The sequence below is a fragment of the Erinaceus europaeus genome, chromosome 5 (assembly GCF_950295315.1).
Source record: "Erinaceus europaeus chromosome 5, mEriEur2.1, whole genome shotgun sequence".
In the NCBI taxonomy this organism is placed as follows: domain Eukaryota; kingdom Metazoa; phylum Chordata; class Mammalia; order Eulipotyphla; family Erinaceidae; genus Erinaceus; species Erinaceus europaeus.
In genome coordinates, this window is record NC_080166.1 from 9,707,719 (window position 1) to 9,732,783 (window position 25,065).

The 25,065-nt window shown below is 41.6% G+C and overlaps 1 pseudogene; it reads right to left on the reverse strand.

The window, feature by feature from the left end:
- Positions 1-12,894: 12,894 nt before the first annotated feature.
- LOC103109799 (chondroitin sulfate proteoglycan 4-like) overlaps positions 12,895-25,065 on the reverse strand; it is a 43,404-nt pseudogene continuing 31,233 nt past the window's right edge.

Sequence of the window (25,065 nt, forward strand, 5' to 3'; positions counted from 1 at the left end):
AACCTTGCTGAGGCAGAAGGCACAGGGCATGCTGAGATGATGCTTTAATTTCTCTTAATAAAGGAGATTGGTAACTAGAAAGTTAGTCAGATCTTTCCTTCCAAAAGCATGGAGCTCATCTTGTTTATCTCTCTCACAGCTCTGTGAACTAGCATTCCTCACCTCCTCTTTACAGCCAGGACGGCAAGGCCTTGTCTCTAAGTAGCTCATTCTAAAGAAACTAGAGTGTGAACCTTGATCTCCATTATTCTTATAACTTCCAGGATCCACGATAAGTTTGTCACTCTGAAAAGTCACCCCTGAGGCCAGGCAGTAGCACACCTGGTTAAATGCTCACATTACAGTGTTCAAAGACCCAGGTTCAAGCCCCTGGTCCCCTGCAGGGGAGAAACTTAATGAGTGGTGAAGCAGGGCTGCAGATATCTTTCTGTCTCCCCCTCTCAATTTCTCTCTATCTCTATCTAATAATAAATAAGTAAAAGATTTTTTTTCTTTATTGGGGGGATTAATGGTTTATAGTCAACAGTAAAATACAGTAGTTTGTTCATATATAATATTTCTCAGTTTTCCACAAAATAATTCAACCCCTTCTAGCTCCTCCTCTGACATAATTTTCTCGGACCCGAACCCTTCCCCCCACCACAGAGTCTTTTACTTTGGTGAAATACACCAAACCCAGTCCAATTTCTGCTTTGTGTTTTATTATTTTTCTCTTTTTAAATTTTTCTTTATTGGGGGGATTAATGGTTTACAGTCAAGAGTAAAATACAGTAGTCTGTACATGTGTAACATTTCTCAGTTTTCCACATAACAATTCAACCCCCTCTATGTCCTCCTCTGCCATCATGTTCCAGGACCTGAAACCCCCCCTCACCCCCCACCCAGAGTCTTTGACTTTGGTGCAAGACACCAAACCCAGAATGGGAAGAACTCTTTTCCATCTAAATTTTAAAGGCATCTTCAATGATACAAATCTAATTACAAAGAAGACTAGGGAGTCGGGAGGTAGTGCAGCGGCTTAAGAGCACATAGCAGGAAGCTCAAGGACCGGCTTAAGGATCCCGGTTTGAGCCCCCAGCTCCCCACCTGCAGGGGAGTCACTTCACAAGTGGTGAAGCAGGTCTGCAGGTGTTTATCTTTCTCTCCCCTTTTCTGTCTTCCCCTCGTCTCTCCATTTCTTTCTGTCCTATCCAACAACATCGACATCAATAACAACAACTACGACAATAAAACAAGGGCAACAAAAGGGAATAAACAAATATTTAAAAAAGAAGACTAAAACAAAAATAAACCAATGGGACTACACAAAATTAAAAAAACTTATGCACAGCAAAAGAAGCCACCACCCAAAGAGACCCCCTACAGAATAAGAGAAGATCTTCACATGCCATACATCAGACAATAGGCTAATAACCAAAATATATAAAGAGCTCACCAAACTCAGCAACTAGAAAACAAATGACCCCACCCAAAAATGAGGAGAGGATATGAACAGAATATTCACCACAGAAGAGATCTGAAAGGCCAGAAAACATGAAAAAAAAATGCTCCAAGATTGTCAGAAAAATGCAAATAAAGACAACAAAGAGATGCACTTCACTCCTGTGAGAATGTCAGACATCAGAAAAGTAAAATATTTAAAGAAAAAATAAAAACAAATAATTTAAATTAAATTAAAAAGTCACCCTGCTTTCCTCATTCACAGCCTATTTCACCACCAGGGCAGATGGAAATGTATTCTCCATGGAAACCACAAGTAAGTTTCCTCTTCTTCAAACCAATAAGCCTTATTTTTCCCTAGGTCTTACCAGCCACTATTTTCCCCTTCCTTCCCCCCTGCCTGAGCCATCCTGCCCGGGCCCCCTCCTGCCTGACAAGTTGCCAGAGGGTTCCAATTCCCTACATGTTCTAGTCGAAGCAAAACAGTTGTTTTCAGTTACAGTCCAAAGCAAGAGCAAGCTCATCTGAAAGCAGCTTCCTGGCTTTCCATCGACTGTGGCAACAGCCTCAGAGAGCTCTTTCCAGGAAGAACGTAAGCTTGCCTACTCAGAAAGCAATCTGAGGCTTTTTCCATTCTGCAGGCTCACAAGCTTGACGGACAGACACACACACACACACACACACACACACACACACACACACACACACACACACGGACTTTCCTTTGTGTGAGGGGTTGCTTAGCCAAGTACTCCATCTATAAGCAAGTCCACCAGAGGGGAAGGACTGAGGGGCCACAGAGATGGAATTTAGCTTTCTGGGCTGAGAAAAGGGGAGCAAAGACCCAGTCCTCCCACTAATAACCACACGTGAAGGGGAGGCCAAGAGGAGCACCACCATAAAGTTGGGAAAGCAGGGCTTCAGGCCTGGCTCAGGCACACAACAGCTGCCTGCTTTGCCTAAGACACCACCTCAGGGTTCCTCTGGGTCCATTTTCCACTCAGCTGTCTCCACAGGGAGTTGCTCCCTGTGGAATGAAGGAAGAGGACCTGAGTGTCTGCTCTCTGGTTGGGTGCCAGGCTAGCGTGAGGGTGTTTGTTCCCGGGTATGTGCTCTCTGGGTTGGAGAGAACTCGACCGGAGCCCATCTGGGCTGTTGCTTACTCAGCAACGCAGGAGAGAGACCAGGAACTCGTGGCAGAGCAGGAACACAATGTGTCTTTATTGATCAGAGACAACGCTTTTATATATTTAGAACCGGAAGTGGCAAGTCGGAAAAGGAAATGGCTAGGGATGGGGGTGGAGAAAAGGAAAGAGCTGGAAGGTAGAAAGCTTCTGTAGCAACGGTTGCTAGGGTTTTAACTGGTGGGATTAATGCACCCTGCAGGCAGGGTAGATCTCAAGGTAGAAAGAAGATAGATCAGGCAAAACAATGATTATGTAAATAGGCCATAGTGTCAGCAATGGAGGATGGAGCAGGGGGGCTGCCTGACAGTTCACTACAGCCTTGGCAGGAGATCCGAAGATAGGTGAATTGTGAGAGGGAGTATTTATTCCTTCAGAGCTCTCCTTTCCATGTTTGAAGGTCAGCTGGCTGCCTAAACCTACACAAGGTCATAGCCAGGACAATTCCCCACCTCCAGGAGTTACTCTTTCCTTTTCCCTAAGACTAGTACAACTGTTCCTTGCAATTGCTAACCTCAGGGCCACTGAGCCTGACATATTTTTTCCTTGAATCTTGCCCTTGTCTCTACATCTCTATGGAGTAAAGACTTAACACTTCTCAATTACCCAGTTTGGGTGTGCCTCCTGGGACCTTGTAGGATAAACTATCAGATTTGTTTTATTTATTGATTGACATATTTATTTGATGCCAGAATTACCACTGGGGCTCAGTGTCCGTATGACTCGACTGTTCTGCTGGACATTACTATTTCCCGCTTGCTTTTTTCTTCTTTCTCTCTTACTTTCCTTCTTTCCATCTCTCTCTCTCTCTCTTTCTCTCTCTCTCTCTCTCTCTCTCTCTCTCTCTCTCTTCCTGGTAGAGAGAGAGAAACAGAAGGAGAGGAAGAGAAAGATAGATACTTGCAGCAATGCTCCACCACTCATGAAACTCCTTCCCTGAAGATAAGGACCAAGAGCTTGAACCCAGATCTTCACATATGGCGACCTATGTGCTTTACCAGGTGAGCCACCACGTGCATGAGCCACCACCTGACCCCCTTTTTGTTAGTGAGATAATGATGATTACAAGATCACAATATTACAGAGGTGTAGTTCCAGAGTCCACCCACCACCAAGGCTCTATGTCCCCACCTTTTACTTAACTTCCATACTTCTCTCACAGTCTCTTTTTTTTTTGGTCACCAATGTTATTGTTGGAGGTCAGTATCTGCACAACAAATTCACCACTCCCAGCTGGGGAGACAAAGAGAGAAAGAGACAGAGGGGGGGGAATCACCTGCAGCTCTGCTTCACCTCTTGAAGCTTCCCTCTGCAAATGGGGTCTGGGGGCTTGCTTGAATTTACAAAGTCTTACAGTTTCATTATTCCTTTTTCTTCTTTTTACTTTCTTCTCCTCTTTGTCCTTCTTTTATAAGTTCATCTGTTTCAATTATCATCTTGATGAGTTTTTAGGGGTAGGGACTCCGAATTCCCTAGAGCTCCCGCAGTATAATTTCATGGTAGAGAACAATATAAGAAAAACGAATATTACTTGAAAGCTGAGACAAGACTAAGTAAAGCATCTATCTGGTCTAGCTCCCTCCAGCCATATTCTAAAGGGAATGTTGACAGCTATGAGAGAGAAGGCAGGGGTGCTGGCAGGGTGACCTGAGAGAGCTACAGGAGCTCTGTTTTACCTGCTTGTCAAAAGTTTACACAGAAACTAGAAAATACTAGAAAGGAGATGATCACTGGAGAGCACTGTATATGGAGCAGACAAACCCGTATGTAAACTTTCAGTGGGTCAGGGAAGTATGGCCCATTCTCCTTTAGTTGGTGGAGAATAAGAAAAAAAATCATGGGGCCAGGCGTTGGCACACCTGGTTAAGGGCACACATTATAATGCACAAGGACAAAGGTTCAAGCCCCCTGTCCCCACTTGCAGGGGGGAAGCTTCACAAGTGGTGAAGCACATCTGTGGGTATTTCTCTGTCTCTCTCTCTTTATCTCCCCCTCCTCTCTCAATTTATGACTGTTTCTACCCACAGTTAAATACATAAAATATCTTTTTTTTAAAAAAGAAGGAAAATCATTAATAACATTGAAGCATCTGAGTTCCAGTCTTTCATCCCTGCCCCTCACTCAGAATTTTAAGCATAGCCGGTGGGAAGGAGAAGGCAGTACTTTGTGGAAAGACCCTTTTCTCCCTTTTGTGCAGTATTACAAAATAGAGCTTTTCCCCTTCACACCAAGGGCTGAAATTCAGGGCTTTGACTTTTCTTTGTGGTATTGGGTGGGACGTCTTTTCTATGCTATTTCACTCTTGTAGCAAAAATACTTATTCCAGGGAGAAATATAGAGCAGTCCAAAGTATAAGAATACTTTGCAGTGTCAGTCTATTCTCCTTTCGTTTATTAGAACAGACTCCTTAGAGCTCTTACAAAGAGGGAACGAAGCGATTGCATTTTTCCAATCAATTCCACCTGTGGGCCACACATAATTGAGCTCAAGTGGACACCTAGACCAGGAGGAATGAATCAAAAAGAGTGGCTGAGAAAATGATTTGTCTTTCAGAATTGAAGTTAGTCACCCCTGGGTTGTAGTGACTTGATGTTATGCCCTTGAGTATGAGATTCATATAACTGGGAACTCCAGAGAGGCTCTGGCTAGTTATAGCCATGAGGAAAGTGAAATGAAGAACTTTATAGCAGAAGGCAGTCAGTCCACTGACAAGGGAATCAAGCAGACGATGGTGAGCATTTTTCTTATTCCCTTCATATGTTCTCTTGTCTCTGTTCTTAATATCTGTCAACTAGCAGTTTTTTGGAGGCTTAAATACAGAGTCAGGTAACTAGGCAGTGGCACACCTGGTTAATCACACACACTACGGTGTGCAAAGACCCAGGTTCAAGACCCTGGTCCCCCCTGCAGGGGGAAAGTTTCATGAGTGGGTGAAGCAGAGCTGCAGTTGTCTCTCTTGTCTCTTCTGCTCTCTATCTCCCTCTTTCAATTTATCTGTCTCTCTCCAATAATAAATAAATAAATAAATAATATATTTAAATAAAATAAATAAGCCTTCAAAAAACTACAGTTCCCTATCACCTAGCAATCCCACTTCTCGTATATAGTTCAGAGAAATGAAGACATATGTCCATAAAAAATAGGCACATTAGTGTCACAGCAGCATTTTTTCATAATAACCAAAAAAGGGGGGGAAGAAACATTTCCATATGTCAATCAACCAATTGCATAGATAGAAAAAATATTGGCATTTAATTATACGAGGAAACATTATATAGTTTACATAGGACTTTATACAGGCCATGGTAGGATCAATCTTGAAGACCCTATGCTCAGTGAAGAAGTCAGACATAATCACCATGTGTTCTGTGATCCTATTTATAGGTAATGTCCCTAACTGGTAAGTCTACAGGGGCAAAAGTTGGCTAGCAGTTACTGAACCTATGAACAAATAGAGAGTAGTAATTCACAGATGCAGGACTTTTCTTTAGGTGATGACACAGTTCTTAAGACTGGCTGTAGAGAGGGTTGCATCGTGTGTAAATATACTAAAGACTACTGAATTGGAGTGGATTGTATGCTGTATCATAACATCTCAGCAAAGCTGTATTTAAAACGGAGTGCTGAGGGAGTCGGGCGGTGGCGCAGTGGGTTAAGCACAGGTTGGTGCGAAGCGCAAGGATCGGCAGAAGGATCCCGGTTCGAGCCCCTGGCTCCCCACCTGCAGGGGAGTCGCTTCATAGGTGGTGAAGCAGGTCTGCAGGTGTCTGTCTTTCTCTCTCCTTCTCTGTCTTCCCCTCCTCTCTCCAGTTCTCTCTGTCCTAACAACGACGACATCAATAACAACAACAATACTAACTACAACAACAGTAAAAACCAACAAGGGCAACAAAAGGGAAAATAATAAATAAATAAATAAACAAACAAACAAAGGAGTGCTGGCATCTAGTATTTGGTAAAGTATGCACCAAGCAAATTATGAACAAGGACCAGGTTCAAGTTCCTAAGCTTGAGCGGTGGAGCAGTGATGCTTATGTCTTTCTGTCTCTCTTCCTCTCTCTCCCCCTTTATATTACTGTGTATTGAGAAAGAGAGAGAGAGAGAGAGGAGAAGAGAAAGAAATAGAAAAGAAAGGAAAAAGTTATGGGTTTGGCAATGATGCACCCCTTAGAGTAGAGCACACACGTTACCATGTGCAAGGACCCAGGTTCAGGCCCCACCTCCAGGGAGAAACTTCATGAGCAGTGAAGCAGTGCTGTATGTATCTATCTCTCTCTCTCCCTTTCTTTCTCTGCCTTACCTCTCGAGGTCTCTGTCTCTATCCAATAAGTAAGTAAACATATTAAAAAAGGAAAAGAAAAAAAAAAGATTACAGAAAGCCCAGGATTCATTGTGTAAGCACAGTGTCTCAGTTATAGACCTACTGCAAAATAATAATAATAGTAATAATGATAAATACTGACAATCTGTGTGATTCTGGAAGAGCCCACAAAGGGAAGGGATCAAAATCTCCTTTCAGCACAGTGTCTTATACAGAATCTCCCCTCTGGGAGCTTCCTAGAGTAGGTGCCAAAGAATTATCTGTGCATCACTTGAGCAAGCAGCCCCCGTCCGAGTCCCTGTGAAGCACAGAGGCCTTACCCAGGTCTCCAGAGTGGTCAGTCTTCTCCCAGAGCACTCCAGACAAAAAGGACTTCTCTTAAGCAAAAACCACCTGTTTGTCTGATATTAACCTCTGATGTCCATAGATCAGTTCCCCACTTATTTGACAAGAGGCAGCACATTTGTTCTGATAGTGAGTTCAAACTGCATAGCAGCTGCTCTGTGTATGGGAACAAACACTTTAGGCGGCTTCTCAGTTTCCAAATCTTCCATTTTCCACACCCAAGTTTTACTAAAACCTTTCTTTCTTTCTTTCTTTCTTTCTTTCTTTCTTTCTTCCTTCCTTCCTTCCTTCCTTTCTTTCTTTCTTTCTTTCTTTCTTTCTTCATTTTGCCACTAGGATTATTGCCAGCACCCAGTACCTGCACGACAACTCCACCACTCTCAGTAGCATACTTATGCATTACACTTCTTCTTCTAGCGTTTGCCCTTCTTCCGTAGCCAGTCGACAGCGTCAGGTTGAGCCTGATGTAAAGTTTTGAGACCTCCTTTGAATCTGGAGAGGGGGCAGTCGTTGACTATGTGGGTCATAGTCTGTCTGTAGCCGCAGGGGCAGTTCGGGTCGTCTCTGGCTCCCCAGCGATGGAACATAGCGGCGCACCGGCCATAGCCTGTTCGATAGCGATTGAGGAGGGCCCAATCATAATGTGCTAGGTCAAAGCCGGGTGGACGCTTGCAGGGGTCTGTGATGAGGTGTTTGTTCTTGACCTCAGCTGACTGCCAACTCTGTTTCCAAGAGTCCGGAACAGAGAAGTTCAGTGTAGGCGTAGGAGACCCGATTGGATGACGAGACGTCAAATGTTGGACAGGGTGGACTCGAAGAGCAGGACCAACAGCTTGAAAGCTGTCAGGAGCTTGTTGCTGGCTTTGAAAGTGACTGGGATCCATGTGGATTCAGTCGGCTAGGAAGGATCGTCATTTTCCCCAATGAATGGGTACTCACGGGATGCACCACGGAAAGGTCGATCCAATGCATCCCATGCATTGCACTGAGAGAGACAGAAAGGGAGAAACCAGAAAAGGAGTGACATCTGGCACCAGAAGCACTGCTTCACTGCTCATGGAGAGTCCCCCACCACAGGTGGGGATGGGCACATGGACCTAGTATGGGCACTCTCCTGGGTGTACCACAACCCAACCCCGACAAAGTTTTCAGTTTCCTGTTTTATTTCAGCCAACACCAAATGCTAGACATCACTTTCATTTCATTAAACTCACTAGCAAATCAGAATATTCTAGAGCTTCTGGGGGGGGGGGGAACGCTTTTTTCTTTCTTCCTTTTTTTTTTATTTTCCCTTTTGTTGTGCTTGCTTTTTTATTGTTGTTATAGTTATTATTGTTGTTATTGATGCCATTGTTGTTAGATAGGACAGAGAGAAATGGAGAGAGGGGGAGAGAAAGAGAGACACCTGCAGACCTGCTTCACCGCCTATGAAGCGACTCCCCTGCAGGTGGAGAGCCAGGGGCTCAAACCGGGATCCTTCTGCCGGTCCTTGCACTTTGCGCCACCTGCACTTAATCCGCTGAGCTACCGCCCGACTCCCTCTTTCTTCCTTTCTTTATTGGATAGAGACAGAGAGAAATTGAGAAATGAGTGAGATAGAGAGAGGGAAAGAGACAGAGAGACACCTGCAGCCCTACTTCACCATTCATGAAGCTTTCCCCCTGCAGGTGGGGACCAGAGGCTTGAACCCAGGTCCTTGCATGCTGTAATATATGTACTTAACCAGGTGTGCCACTGCCTAGCCCCCCTGGGAGGAAGCTTTCCAAGCATTATATGAGGCTTGTGATTAATCACTCCTTACATCTAGACCTCACACTGATGTTGGTGCTGCAGCAGACACATTTTAACCTTAAAATAATTCCAATATGGACATTAATATTATTACCTGGAATTATAAAATTAAGAGGGTAAAAAGGAGGTAAAATCAGACTTCTTTTTAGACCAAGTTGGCAATCCTAGTTCCCACGATCTTATGGTTGACACAAAAGGCCAACATGGTTGCCAAGCTAAGCATGTCTGGTGTTTCCATAGAGAACTAGCACTCTCTTTGCCCAGTTGGCAAGGGAAAGAAAAGAAAACACTTACTAGAGGCAAAGATGCTTCTCAGCCTCTGTTGTGTGTGCAAAGTTAGGCATACACTCCCACTCGGTTCTTTCTGAGTGCACGACTTCTTAGAGCAATCATAGCAGTAATTCTGAGTTGCATAGTTTGAGCCAGCCTTGGACTAAGACTCTCATTACTCTTTCTTTCTAAAGAGACTGAATACGGAAACAATCAAAAGGACCTCTATAAAACCCCAGAATCCAAGAAATCAGGAGGCAACTACTTTGGGAAGAAGAGCTGAAGTTTTCTTCAGCAAGACTTGTCCATAATATATATACATATACATATGTATATGTGTATATATTATATATATAATATATATCTATCACTCAAGGAGCTAAGACATGGGCGATTCTTTCTAGTTCCATATACATTATACTTACATTTGTTCTGTAGACATGAAATATCTTTGCACAAAGCGCTGTTAAAGTTAACTTGGCAACCCAGATCAGAAATGGGAGAGAATGAGGAAAAAAAAAAATCCATATGGAACATATTGGAGGCATCAGACTTCTGGGGTCATTTTGACCTCATTTTTACCTCTGTAACTACCCTGCCTCATTATCTTCTCTCCTGATGTGTTCCACCTGTTAACACATGATAAAGTCGTTTTCTAAGGACTGTGAAGAAATAAGTCTGCTCTCAAGGTTTTTTTATTATTATTAAAATATATCCCCCCATTAAAAATGTTTATGCCTACCAGTAGCCTATCAAGGTTCCAAACTTGCCATAAAATGTTTATCCTTCCATTCCAACTTTAGAATAAAGCTTTTGCCTAGTGTTGGTAATGGATTTATTAAAACTTCTTAAATCGGGGCTTCTCAACCTTGACACTACTGACACTGAGGGCCAATTCACAGAGGTTGTTGTGTGTGATACTGAATATCTGGAAGCATCCTGTATACAGTTAAGCCAGCAGCACCAGTTATGAGAACCTAATCTATCTCTAGACATTGTCAAATATCTCCGGAGGGCAAGGGGATAAGGGCAGCCCCACCCTAAAGAAATTGGCTACTGAATTTAACAGAAACGTTTCAGATATTAAAATGGGCACAAATGTGGGGCCAGTGAAATAGCTCACTTGGATAGTGTGCTGCTTGCCACCTGTGTGACCCAGGTTCAAACCTGGCCCCTACGGCATTAAAGAAGGCTTCAGTGTTATAATCGCTCATTCTCTCTCTCTCTCTCTCTCTCTCTCTCTCTCTCTCTCTCTCTCCTTAATAACAAAAAATTAAAAAATGAAAAGAATTAACAAAAATAGTGGGTATCAGTATGAAAGAAAATCTATTCTTTCCATATATTTCAGTACTTGACTAGTATGTTAATAGGCCCTAGCATTTGCCTCCTAAGTGATATCCCCACACCCGCCCCTAATTCCATGATGGACTGAGCCATGATCTCTGATGTTACAGAATTCTCTCCCAGTCCCAGAAGAGACCATCAATCAAGAGAATTCCATTTCCCTTTGCCAATGGTTAGTTAGTCAAGGGATGGGAATCATGTTATTTAGTTCTACACAATGAGACATGCAAGGGGGAAATGTCTGAGAAAGTACTCCCTTAACTAGAGTAAAAAGCTATGATGATGACAATGATATACTTTATTTAAAAACATATTATCTTTATTTATTGGCTATAGATAGCTAGAAGTTGAGAGGAAGGAGGAGACAGAGAGGGAGAGAGACAGACTCCTATAGCCTCGCTTCACCACTCATGAAGCAAATTTCTCCCATGCAGGTGGGGACCAGGGGGCTTGAACCCAGGTCCTTGCGAATTGTAACTTATGTACTTAACCAGGTGTGCCACAGGCTGGCCCCCATGACATAATTTCTTTTTTTTCTTTTTTATTTAAGAAAGGATTAATTAACAAAACCATAGGGTAGGAGGGGTACAATTCCACACAATTCCCACCACCCAATCTCCATATCCCACCCCCTCCCCTGATAGCTTTCCCATTCTCTGTCCCTCTGGGAGCATGGACCCAGGGTCACTATGGGTCGCAGAAGGTAGAAGGTCTGGCTTCTGTAATTGCTTCCCCGCTGAACATGGGCATTGACTGGTCAGTCCATACTCCCAGTCTGCCTCTCTCTTTCCCTAGTAGCGTGGGTCTCTGGGAAAGCGGAGCTCCAGGACACATTGGTGGGGTCTTCAGTCTAGGGAAGCCTGGCCGGCATCCTGATGACATCTGGAACCTGGTGACTGAAAAGAGAGTTAACATATGAAGCCAAACAAATTGTTGAGCAATCATGGACCCAAAACTTGGAATAGTGGAGAGGAAGTGTTAGGGGAGTACTCACTGCAAACTCTAGTGTACTTCTGCTTTCTGTTAAATATTTTGCAGTAGTTTACGGATACGTGTGAACATATGCTCTCTCTCACAGAAACTGGTGTATATCTAGGTTTTGGGACTTTGTTAGAAAGTGAACCACCTGAGATGGAATTAGAGTATACTATGAAAGGAAAGGTAATGAAGTAGTAATGAAGCTGAAGGGTTGTCATTCCACACATGAAGTCTCTGGACACAGTCTGAAGTGAAGCATGTTGAGGTGGCAATCGTTGCGTTGGTTAGGTTGTGATCGGCAGATGCAATATTATTTGATATGGATTGGGAGAGGCATACGGGAAAGTGGGCCCTATCCAATGATTCCAGGACTGGGGGAAGTAGAGGCTCTATAGTGGAGATGTGAGGTTCCTGCTGTCTTAGTGTTCAAAAAGACACTTGATAGTTAACGTTTATCATCACATTATTTGGTAATTGGGTTAACTTTGAAAAGTCCTTTTGTTAGGGTTTGCTGTACAGTACCCACCATGACATAATTTCTAAGAAAATTTACTATCTCTCTCTCTCTCTCTCCCTTCCACTCCAGTTTCTTTGAATGTGGTTATACTGCCGAGTCTTCAGCAATCATAACCACAAGGAACAAACAAGAATGACAAGTCAACAGCTTAGGTAAATTAGAGCAGAAAGAATAAAAGAATAGCTTTAGTGGCATCTTTGGTCTACTGAGCCAGACTTGAAATATCCACCTTTAAGATGCTTATAAATTGAAATAATTCAACTCTAGTATTGTTTAGTTAAGCAAATGGTTGACAAACTATGGCTTGTGGTCAAATCCTAGATGTCAGAAATATTTTTACATTTAAAATTTCTTTTAAAAAATAAATATAATAAGGGAGTTGGGCGGTAGCGCAGCGGGTTAAGCGCACATGGCACAAAGCGCAAGGACCTGCAGAAGGATCCCGGTTTGAGTCCCCAGCTCTCCACCTGCAGGGGAGTCACTTCACGGGTGGTGAAGCAGGTCTGCAGGTGTCTCTTTTTCTCCCCCTCTCTATCTTCCCTTCCTCTCTCCATTTCTCTCTGTCCTACCCAACAACGAAGACAGACAACAATAATAATTACAACAATAAAGCAACAAGGGCAACAAAAGGGAATAAATTAATAAAATAAGATAATAAATAAATATAATATAAATATAATCAATGAGAGACTTCATGTGGCCCACAGAGCTTGAAGTATGTATTTATGTGTCCCCATAAAGAAAACAATCTATCTATCTGCCCTCATTCTAACTAATACAAGCACTGATATCTTCATTTTACAAGCACAGAGACTGAAGCTTGAATCTGCCTTTGGTAGATTCAACTTGAAAAGTCACTCAGAAATTTGAAATAATTTGCCATTATTTCAGCCCTTTGTAAAGTGAAGCTGAATTGAGCAACACAAATGTATTTAACAAACTTTGCTTTTCTTTCATTTAATGTTTGTTTTTACAAACTAGGAAAGATAAAGTCTCGGGGAAACACAATGTGTTTGGTGACCGCCTTCAAAGGGGGAGGTAGACTGAGCCGCTATCGGGAGCACCAGGACACTCCTGTATCAGGAAAGGGAACTGAGGGCCCTCGGAAGAGGAAGAGGCATTACAGAAAAACACCAGAAACAAACTCGTGGATTTAATAAATTACCTCTTCTATTTCCTGCACTTCCTGCTGACTCACTCACAAAGAATAAACCCTCAGTGCAAAGTATTCAGTCTTCCTCCTTGAAATCTAGCTCATGAGGGAATACAGCTGTTTCCAGTTAGGCTGATTATTTCTGTTGCAGTGTGGCAGATGGTCTAGACACTGACCACCTCTTACGATGTGAGAGGGTCAGGGACAGTCAGAGGGCACACAAAACTCACTGTGAAGAACCTGTAAATTGAATGTCATACAACAGTTCCTACAAACACCCACTGAGACATGACAAAGGGGCCATAGCCCAAAACGGCGTGACTGATTGAGGAGGCCATGCTTTGTCAGCTGATCCAGCCAGCATATCTTTGCCTTTGGATTCCAGTGCCTAACCCAAGACCTAGCACATAGTGGGTATTCAGCATAATACAAGAGTCCTCAGTCTACACCCAGTATTGGTTGTGCTTCAGCTCTGGCTTGGTTTGTCGGCAGAGCCCGACCGTGTTGGGATTCAGATTCACCCATGTCTCCCAGGGAGCACATTTTTCCACTGGCTCAGTGATTTGGGGCCACATTTGTTTACATTGTGGCACCCTGAAAAAAATTACTGGGGGGGGACTGCTGGAATTTTTCAGAAGGAGTGTCACTATGACAGTGGGAATAGTTCTGCTCCTTTCTGGCCTAGGACTTGGGGGTGTGGATTCCAGGGATGGTCTGGGACGTGATAAAAGATTTTGACTTTTCTGTCTTACAACTCAGCAGCCAGACACACAAGGCCACTGCAGTTATTATCAGTAGGGAGACTATTGCAGCTGAGGGGATGAGGACGATCAGAGAGTAACTGATCCTGAGCTGGTTTTGAAGACAGTTAGTGGCCAAATGACCTTGGTGGGAGAGGCCTTATCACCTATCGTGTGCTCTGCACCACTGCGGTGTCCTCAGGGACCTGGTTCCTGCCAACTGGTCTGGCTCAGTTTCCCCAGAGTTTCTGTCTGTCTTCTAGGTCGTGGGGAAACCTTGGGCTTTTCTTGAGAGAGAGAGAGAGACTAAGTCAAAAGATTATCTTCTGTGACTAATAAAGAAACACCAGGGGTAGATGTTTGCAACAGGAAAGGGTCATGTGGTGCAATGGTGAAGGAGAGATGACCTTTCGCTGGCTGTACGTGATGTGCCCTGAGCAAGAATGTGAAGGAATCATTCTGCACATCTGTGCCTGTCAGATTGGCACAGACAGAGCATCACTAGTCCTTGGTCAATGTCTTTCTGAGTGAACACAGTGGCATCTTCCATCACAGTGCCACATCCCACTCCTCAGACAAGTTGTCCGTGAACAGGGGGTTCCATCACTTCAAACTGGGGATTGTTATGTGTTCTTCTAGCAAGCCCAGTAGCATCAAGGTCTTTTCATCTCAGTTGGTGAGTCACTCTGTTGGCAACTGTCAGGTTAGACACCACCTACAGTAAAGGCTGCACTCTGATATTCAGGGCCTGTCCTGTCTGTCAGGTTGCATTCAGCTGTAAACAGTGAGAAGGGAAGCTGGTCCTCGGAGGCAGTGAGACTGGTCACATGGTAAGAGAGTCTTCTTGAATCCAGACCCTCCTGCCCAAAGCTGTTGACCACCTGGTTTTCAAACAGCAGATGCCCATGTGGGAGGGACTGCATTGTGTTGTAAGTGATTTGGGGATTCTTCCCATTGGTCGTTGCTGACAAGTGAGCCCTGGTGATAGGGATAGTTGTTGTCTGGCCTTGTGGAAATTAGTCAGTGAGGTTCACAAGGGTGATGGAGGTAGAGATGACATCCAGGGGGAAGAGCTTGTAGAGTGGGCAGTGGTGACCACCAGACACACTAAAGTAAAATACTCCAGAGGATGGACTTCCATCTTGTCTGAACCATACCTGACTCTTGTGTGAAGTGGTGAACTGGTATGTCTTCATGGTGAACCACTGAGAGGAAGCCATTGCTAGGTTCCCAGATGATCACAGATCTGATCTTCTCTGGAGGACTGTCTAGATCTTCCACTTTCAGATTTTCAGGTGCCACCCCAAAGCACTGCCCTGCAAAACTTTCAGCTGAAGCTCTTTCATCTTTATTTCAGGTGCCTGGTTGTTAACAGGAGAGATGGTGATGGTAAATGTCTACTCAAGGAAGTTGGCCTCTGACCTAGTGGGGGGTGTATTTTTATGTGGAAAACTGAAAACTGTTATGCATGTACAATCTATTGTGTTTACTGTCGAATGTAAAACATTAATCCCCCATTAAAGAAATTTTAAAAATAATAAAAAAATAAATATAAAGAATAGGGAAGCTATCAGGGGAGGGGATGGGATACAGAGTTCTGGTGGTGGGAATTGTGTGGAGTTGTACCCCTCCTATCCTATGGTTTTGTGAGTGTTTCCTTTTTATAAATAAAAATTTTTTTTAATTAAAAAAAAAAAAAAGAAAGAAAGTCAGCTTCTGGTTTGCTGGCAGACTTGCTTTTTTGGTTTGGCCAAACAGCAAAGGTAAAATCATCAACAAGAGATTCAGAGTTGTCATGAAAGTATGTGACTCCAAATTTATTGATTATATGCTGGGAGAAATTGGGCTTTTCTTTCATAATATTTCTCTCCCCAACCACAATGGTTCCATGGTGAGGAAGTGATGTAACCTAGAACCAAATTTCATAGGAAGAATGCTTAGACTTGGGCAATTTCAGTAAGAGTTTGGAAGCATCTAATTTAGTTTGGGCAACCAGGATTTTGTTTCCTTCCTTGACAGCAGCTCCTGTTATAAGCATTAAAAAAGAAAAAAGTAGCATCACATTAGAACATATAGATAACACATTCTAAATGTCTCCATTGCTCAGTTATCTGAGTTAACACTGTGAGAAAAAGAATCTTAATATCTACATCCACACTAATAAGTCAGTGTCTCAGGTATAGGAGTTTTAAAACTTCTAGATTCTCTTGTGATATACTCACATCCTGACTTCCCTATGCTGAACTTTCTCTTGCCATGGAAACAGGTGCAACTTTCAATACCTCTTTCCTTCAAAAACTTACCTCATTTGTCATTTTCATTTTCTGTCAACTGTTTTCAGTCTTGAGCAAGGTGAAGTCCCCACGTGGAGGTACAAATAGTATTCTTTAAAAGCTAACTTGCCAGCCTTCCCCCCTACTACAACTATTTGAACTTATGAGAGGTCTGGAGAAAGAGCCCCACCCCTTTTTTTTTGTAACTACATAAGTTTTAATTCAAAGCTTGATATGATGTCACTGGTAGTTAAAGGAAATATTTAATTTCAAATTGTCCCTATGGTAATGATTAAAAATGAAGTATAGATTACATTTCGGTGACTTTAGCTGTTATTTGCAAGCAGAGAACTTGGCTGACCAGGCTCATTGACTTCATATGAAATAACAATGTGAAACTCTTCAGGGCCAAGAGTTGCTGGTGGGGAAGAGGCCATGAATGTGGAAGAGTCTTCTGCAGTCCAGCCTATATTCTCCTGGTCAATATGCTGGCACAATATCAGTTGTTCACTAACCTGATCAGATAATTGGGGGGATACCAATCCCTGGCTTCAGGAGTAATATAAGAATTAACACGTATACTAACTGGAAGACTTACAGGTGTTTCTTTTTTTTTTTCCAGATTTATGCTAGTCACATTCAGGTTGTCACATTTATCTGTGCAAATGCAAAGACATTACTTATCTGTTATCTGTTAATTCAAGGAATTCCCTTACAAAAAGTATCTATTAATTTTGATATGACAAATGATTATATTTATATTACAGAAGGTTTATAATGATCTTCCATTTATCTGCCAGACAGTTTCAACAATAACCAACCAATAACTTACCTACCCAATTTTGTCTCATAAATACTTCCATTCACTTGCTTGCCCAACAGGTTTTATTGAAACGGATTACAGACAGCACATGATTTCCTCTGTAAATGCTTTGGTCACTGCTGGTAAAAGATGCCTTTTTAAAACATAATCACAGTACTGCTATCACACTAAAAGATTTTAATTGTTTAATATCATCAAACACCCAATTAGTGTTCAAATATTTCATTGATGATTTAGTATAGAACTTTCTTTTCTGTTTACATAGGTATTTTGTTTGGGTGAAGATCTGAAGAGGTCCACACATTACATCGGTTGGAACATGTCAAAAGTTGTCTTTTAGTCTATAGATTTCCCCTTCTCTAATTTTTTTAAGGGTTACAATCTGTTGGGAAAAAATAAGTTATTGATCTTGAAAAGTTGAATGTTCCAGATTGCATGCCTGTGGTATTTTTAAAGCCCATTCTTCTGACCCCTTATAGTTCATGTACACTGGTAGCTAAATTTAAAAGTGTAATGAGAATGAGGCTCATTTTTATAAGTTTTTATAACAATTGCATATTTTGTAGCTATTGCATATTCCCTCTTGCACATCATTGCAAGACAAAATAAAATTGGGTTACTCTCTTTTGCCTGTGTCAAAATGAATGTATGAATTCAAGTACTGCCAGGTTGACCCATCTGCTGTATAGAGTCCCCCATCCACACACCACCTAGACATTTTGCACAGTTATTGACACAACTCCCTTAGCCTATGGTTTTTGGTATCAAAACATTTCTTAATTCTTATCTGACATTTGTCTATAAAATTAAACTTTTCCTCATGAGCTACTTGGCTATACTGTCATTCAGCACACTCATGAAAAACATCACATGTACTTAATTTTCTTTTTTTGTTGTTGTTTTTATTGTTGTAGTTATTGTTGTTGTTATTGATATCGTCATTGTTGGATAGGACAGAAAGAAATGGAGAGAGGAGGGGAAGACAGAGAGGGGGAGAAAAAGACACCTGCAGACCCGCTTCACTGCCTGTGAAGGGACTCCCCTGCAGGTGGGGAGCCGGGGGCTCGAACTAGGATCCTTATGCCAGTCCTTGTGCTTTATGCCACCTGTGCTTAACCTGCTGTGCCCGACTCCCTTTACTTAATTTTCTTTACTACCACTTTTTGTATAGCCATTATGCTATATTCTCCCCTTTTTATGAGTTCCCTACCTCCAAATGTGACCACTGGTTTTCTTTGTTTGTGAAATAAACTCATAATTATAAGTTAATTATAATATACATATTGCTTCATCTCATTGTGAATAGCATTTTCACCGTTGTTCAAAATTTCCCACCTTGCTTAAAGCATTTTTCAAGACTTAATCCAAGTCCCTAGTGTCTACTGCCCAATGTCCTTCCTAACTCAACTGATGGAAATGGACTCTGCCCAGTATTTTGTTATCCAGATAACCAGGTGGCTTGACTTTCCCCAAAAAATAGTGATGGAAAGTTCTGAAACGATAAGCACAAAAGCAAAGGTAGAAATAAAATACTCATTCTAATTTTCTAATCTGCTATCATTATAATATCTGAACTTAGAGAAGGGTTTTACCAAGGTATGTGAATCCCGACAACAAAAGTACCTCGGAAAACTTAACACACATTCCCAAACAGCCAACTCAATTTCACCATCACTATTTGGAAATACTATATAAGTTTATACAAGCTTATCCTGGCTCCTGCTGGTTACACAGTGGGTGTGTCTAAGACCAGAGTCTAGACAGCTAATGAATTTCCACGGACTATAAACTCTCTGTTCCCACAGTGACTAGCAACTGTTTAGTGACTTTTCTGATCCTTTTCCCATTCAAGAAAATGTTGCCATTTGGGGTTCTGACATGGGGAGAAGGAACAATCATCTCTTAACTTCTCTGCATAAGAAAGTAAGGTTACTCAAATGAAATTGGAATTTCTCCAAATATAGTAATTTCTGATACTAGCCAGTGATTTATTTCCCCAGAAGTTCCTGTGGAGATAAATCAGTTTTGTTTAGCTGGTCTATTTTCAGCTAAAGACTTGTGGCAAAAGATTAGTCATAAGTGCATTCCTCCTTCTAGAAAGAGGTGCTTGAGAGAGGCATAAATTATAAGGCAAAATAATAAAACAATATATTTTACATGAAGAATTCTAAACATAGCTTACTATTACTTCGGGAATCAAGTGTACAAACTTGAGAATGAGAAGCTGAATAATCAATTATCTATATAAACTTACCCCTATAATCTTATGATCTTGGAAAGCATTATTAAATTACTAAGAAAAACAAAATTTAAAAAAGAAATTAACACTACTCCTAAAAATAATTAAAATAATAATGATCAATTGCCCATTTTAAGCAGGAGCGTGAGAGAATTTAATTCGTGTCATCTTGTACAGCTGAGCTTGCAGACTGGCCAGCAGGTATTTCAAAGTGTTGAGTAGAAGATAAAAGGAGTGAGGGTGTCTGTGGGATGTCAACTTGTCAGTCATGTTCTGAAAGAGGTCTGAGATGCGTGGAGTCTCACATGGTTAGAAGGCAGTTTTGCCTGTCTTTGAGTGAGTCAGATTCGAAGGTAGCAGTTATTGTGTGTGTGTGTGTGTGTGTGTGTGTGTGTGTGTGTGTGTATGTGTGTGTGTGGTACATAATATTAGTTGAGAGAGCAAATATGTAGCATAAATCTGAGAGAGGAGGAGAATCTCAGAGAGGAATTTTGGTACCTCAGATAAAGAGCAAACAAAGGACCAACTTCCAAGGGCTATGTTAATTTCCTTCCAGATAAGTACAGGCAGGTGAACGGAACCCCTTGGCTGATTACCTGAGCTCTGGGATGAAACAGAATGAGAGGGCAGGTTTTTATTTCCTGTGAATTTCAATTAGCCCAGATATTTTCTTTTATAAATGGAATTTTTCAGATATGTCATTAGAAATTAAAATGGCATAGAATTCCAATTAATGAAAGAATTAAAAACCAAATAAAAGAATCTCCATTTGACAACCACCAGTAATAAATGTTTCAGGCAAGAATCCCAAAATGACTGCTAAAACTGATGGAGTAAACTGTGTCAAGAAATGAGATCTCCAAACAGTTCCCCAGGATCTCCTCACAATACACTGCTTAGTCGCAAAGGGGGAAAACAGTAGCTTCACAATAGAGAAACTTGAAAGATGGCACCTGAGTGAGTGAGGAAACACAGCATCACCTGCTAAGCACAGCCAGCATCCGGGTTTCCTGACACAAACCTCTGAGAAGAGCCAACTCCTCTCTCAGTGTGCCTGACCCAAACACACAAGAGGAACAGGACCACATGGAAATGCCAGGTTCAATCAAACTGAGGGACACTCCACAAAAAACTGGCCTATTCTACTATTTTTTTTAAAAAGGCATGATTTTGAAAGTTTACGTGACTCACTGTCGAATGCTTCTAGGTTAACTGTTTGTTTTTATGCTGTGGAGTTTTTCCTTTTGCTATAATCGACATTCACTGAAACCACTTTTGGAGTTTGAATGAGGCCTACCAAGGCCTTATTATAACCAAGAGCATTGTATTGCTAATTTCATGATTTTGACAACTATACTATATTGTGGTTTCAAATAGAAAGGCCTTGTTTTTTAATGGAAATATTGACAAGACCATAGGATAGATAAGAGGGGTACAATTCCACACAATTCTCACCACCAGAACTCCATATCCCATCCTCTCCCTTGAAAGCTTTCCTATTATTTATCCCTTGGAAGCATGGATCCAGGATCATTATGGGGTACAGAAGTTGGGAGGACTAGCTTCTGTAATTGCTTCCCTGCTGAAAACGGGTGTTGGCAGGTCAATCCATATTCCCAGCCTGTCTCTCTCTTTCCCTAGAGTGTCAGGGATCTGGGGAGGCTGGGCTCCAAGACACATGGTGGAGTCATATGCCCAGGGAAGTCAGTTTGGCATCATGGTAACATCTGGAACCTAGTGGTTGAAAAAGAGTTAAGATATAAAGCAGAACAAATTGTTGACTAATCATGAACTTAAAGGCAGGAAGTCTCCTGTGCTGAATATGGGCCCCAGATCAGATCGATGGGGTTTACAGTCAACAATATTTATATAACTTACCCATATTTGGGAGCTACTCTCTTCCCTGATCCAGCTTTCTAGTCCTTTTTCCAGCTATGACACCATCTCCCCAGACAATAATTTGGATCCACCTGCCTGCATGTTAGCCATCAGGCTCAGGCAAAAGCTAGTAAAGTCATGGGCTCCTTGGAATATACTTAAAATAGACCTACTAGCTTTTTCCAAAATGGAGACCCCAAATCTTCATCTGAAAGGCCTTGTTTTTAGGAAATGTACACTGAGGTTTATAGAGGCTGGAGGGGCAGCATGCCTACATCTGGATCTCAAAACTTCAGAAATGTGTATGTATGAGTGGGGTTGGGTGGGGGACATAATAAAGAGAGAAAGAACAGGCAATAAAGCAAAGGTGTTTCAGTGCTAACATTTGGAGACGATGAATAATAGAATTTGTTTTGTACCCTTACAATTGGCCTGAGTTTGATAAGTAGGTAACTTGCAAATAATAAATTCAAAAAAGTAAACTTCTTGCTATTTTTGCTATATTAATAAAAATATAAGCAACCAATACCCATTTTTCCCCTGATGGTTCAGCAGATGCATAATGGGAAATGGAACTTATAAATGCCTTGGAGCTCCGAATTTGAGAAATGTATGGTTCCCTATCCAATTTGGCCCATTTCTCTAGAACTTGAACCAGACTTTAATCCTAGCTGATGTATGAGTGAATGGATGTGGCTCCAAGCCCTCAAACTTATCAAAGTAGTACATTTACCTAAAAAGACTAACATTCAGGGGCCGAGCAGGTCTTGGTTCCAGACCCCAGCTGCCCACCTGCAGGGTGGTCCCTTCACAAGCAGTGAAGCAGATCTGCAGGCATCTTTATCTCTCTCCCACTCTCTCTCTTCCCCTCCTCTCTTGATTTCTCTCTGTCCCATCTAACAACAACAGCAATAACAACAATAACAATGACAACAGCAATAACAACAATGGCAACAAAATGAAAATATTGGTCTCCAGGAACAGTGGATTGTGTGCGAGCACTGAGTCCCAGAAATAACCCAGAAGGCAAAACAAAACGAAAAAACCAAACAACCAAAAATAAACACCACTAACATTCCTTGTGTCTCTGAAATCTAAATCTTCAAATCTCGTGCCCTTCATTCTTTTAGATATATAGGTAAAAAACACTTCAACAAGACTAAGGCTCTCTAAGAAGACAAGAAGTCTGCTGGCTCTTCTGTAAAGAGTTAAGATTTATTGCTAATAGGTACCTGAAAAGCCTGCAGTGGTTGGGAGTTTGGGGACTCCATTCAAGCCCCTCATTCAGAGGACTAGTTTGTAGCAGAAATGGAACCAGAACCCAGGTCTCCAGGATCCTTCTCAGATTCCACTTTATTGGAATTCTAACTCCAACAGCCAAAATTACTTCCCATTCTTCCTCCTAAGAGGAAAAGGACACAATAAAATAGACATATTATAGAAGCAAAGGCCTCTAGTTTTATCTGAACCATGGATTGACTAAACCTAAATTTAAATATGAATGTTACCAAATTTCTGATCCATGAATTCTATGCAAGTTAGTTATTTTTTATTATTTTTAATTTTTCCAAGAACACTACTCAGCTCTGTTTTATGGTGGTACTGGGGATGACACCTGGGGCCTTTGTTGCCTCAGGCACGGAAGTCCTTTTGCATAACCATTATGCTAACTCTTAAATCCTATGCAAACTATTCTCTCTTTCTGATTGGCTTTAATTTTATATTAAATAATAGTGTCTCACTTTTGGACAAGCATTGTCTTCATCAATCCATTCCTATCTCATTGTTCAAAGCTGGCAGGTACTACATATTGCTGGGTCTTCCAAGAAAGCATCTAAAATAAAGCCTCACTAATTCCTTACTGGAACATCAATGTTCTGGGTATGGTGGAAAGCAATAATCATTTTCATAGTGAATCATGGCATGAGAGGATCAAGCAATCAGAAAGTTTTAAATCATTTCTAATAAAATAAATGTTTTCCTATGAAAACAAGAGAATTTTTAAACTGGGATCTTGGCTCACGTTTCAGAAACTTTTAACTGCTTTTCAAATAAGTATCAGTGCATTCTACCCTTGATATTTCAAATAAACACTTGTTTAATGAATGAAACTACTCTAGAATGTTTTCTAAAATTTAATTATAAAATACATACAGAACTTTATAGAGTGAAGCAGAAGAACTAAGGCAATCCAAGGCATTTCTTACCCATCTGTTTGTTAAAAACAAAATAAAAAAGGAAGGAAGGAAGGAAGAAAGGAAGAAAGAAAGAAAGACACAGGTAATACCTTATTTGTACTGATACCTACTTATGTCCCATGTACTGTGCTAGATAAATACATTTTATTTAATCTGTAAATATAGAATTTTATTTAGTTTTGTTTCAGGGGAGGGGGACCTTGTTTATGCCCATTTAACATTTTTTTAAATGAGGCTCAGAATTTTTCAGTTTTTAAAATTTTTTAACTTTAGGGTGGAGGTAGATAGCATAATGGTTATATAAGGAGACTTTCATTTCTGAGGCTTCAAAGTCCCAGGTTCAATCCCCCGACATCAATACAAACCAGAGCTGAGCAGTGCTCTGGTACAATGAATTAATAATAATAATAATAAAATAACTTTATTAATTTGATAGAACAGAGAGAAATTGCTGAGGGAAGGTGGATAGAGAGGAGAGACAGGCGGGTCAGGTGGTAGTGCAGCAGGTTAAGCGCACATGGTGTGAAACGCAAGGACCAGCGAAAGGATTCTGGTTCAAGCCCCAGCTCCCGACTTCACAAGCGGTGAAGCAGGCAGGGCTGCAGGTGTCTGTCTTTCTCTCCCCCTCTGTCTTTTCCTCTTCTCTCTCGATTTCTCTCTGTCCTATCCAACAACAATGACGTCAAACAACAACGACATCAATAACAATAATAATAACCGTAACAACTATTAAAAAAGAGGGAGAGAGGAGAGAGACAGAAGAGACACCTACAGCTCTGCTTCGCTGCTTGTGAAGCTTGATCCAGGGTCCTAGAGCATGGGAACATATGTACTTAACCAGCCACACCATGGCCTGGCCCCCGAGATTCAGAAAATTTAACTGTATCACCTATAGCCAGTAAGTAGAAGCACCAGATTTTTAATCTGGCCCCATGCGATTCTAGAGTTCACATTTTTCTCCATACATTGCATCTACAGTGTGGAAGGTTCAATGGGGCACTAGGCAAGGTATACTCTCCAAGCCCAAAGAGTCTAACAACATGGAAAGTCTGTTGGTAGATATAACTAGGCAGACAAACACTATTTTGTGGTCTGGTATGGCTGGAATACAGTTCATTATTGGCCTGATCTTGTAACTAATCAAAGAAATAGATCATTCTACATGCTGCAATAATTACAAGTGGCAATTCAGACAAGTTGTGGTCCAGTTCTTCCACACTGGTGTCATTTATAACCACACAGAGGCTTTCTCATAAAATGTTGGGGGAACAAAGATAGGGTTGAGGTGGAAGGATTAACTGTAGGTTAAGGCCAGTTCCTATATGGTCCCTAAAGTGATGACAGATACCTGTTTCCTTAAGCCCCAGTCTTTTAAACCTTTATGAGTCCCCATAGATAAAACCAGAGGTGAAGTTGGACCTCTGATACACCATTCTTGGTGGAGTGACATGAAAGCTGATCTTCAGATCCACAGACATTCCATCTAAATCCACAGAAGTACATGTGACAGGAGTGAATGTCGTGAGAATAAACTGTTCAACTTGGCCAAAAGGCAGGACCAGAGCACTCTG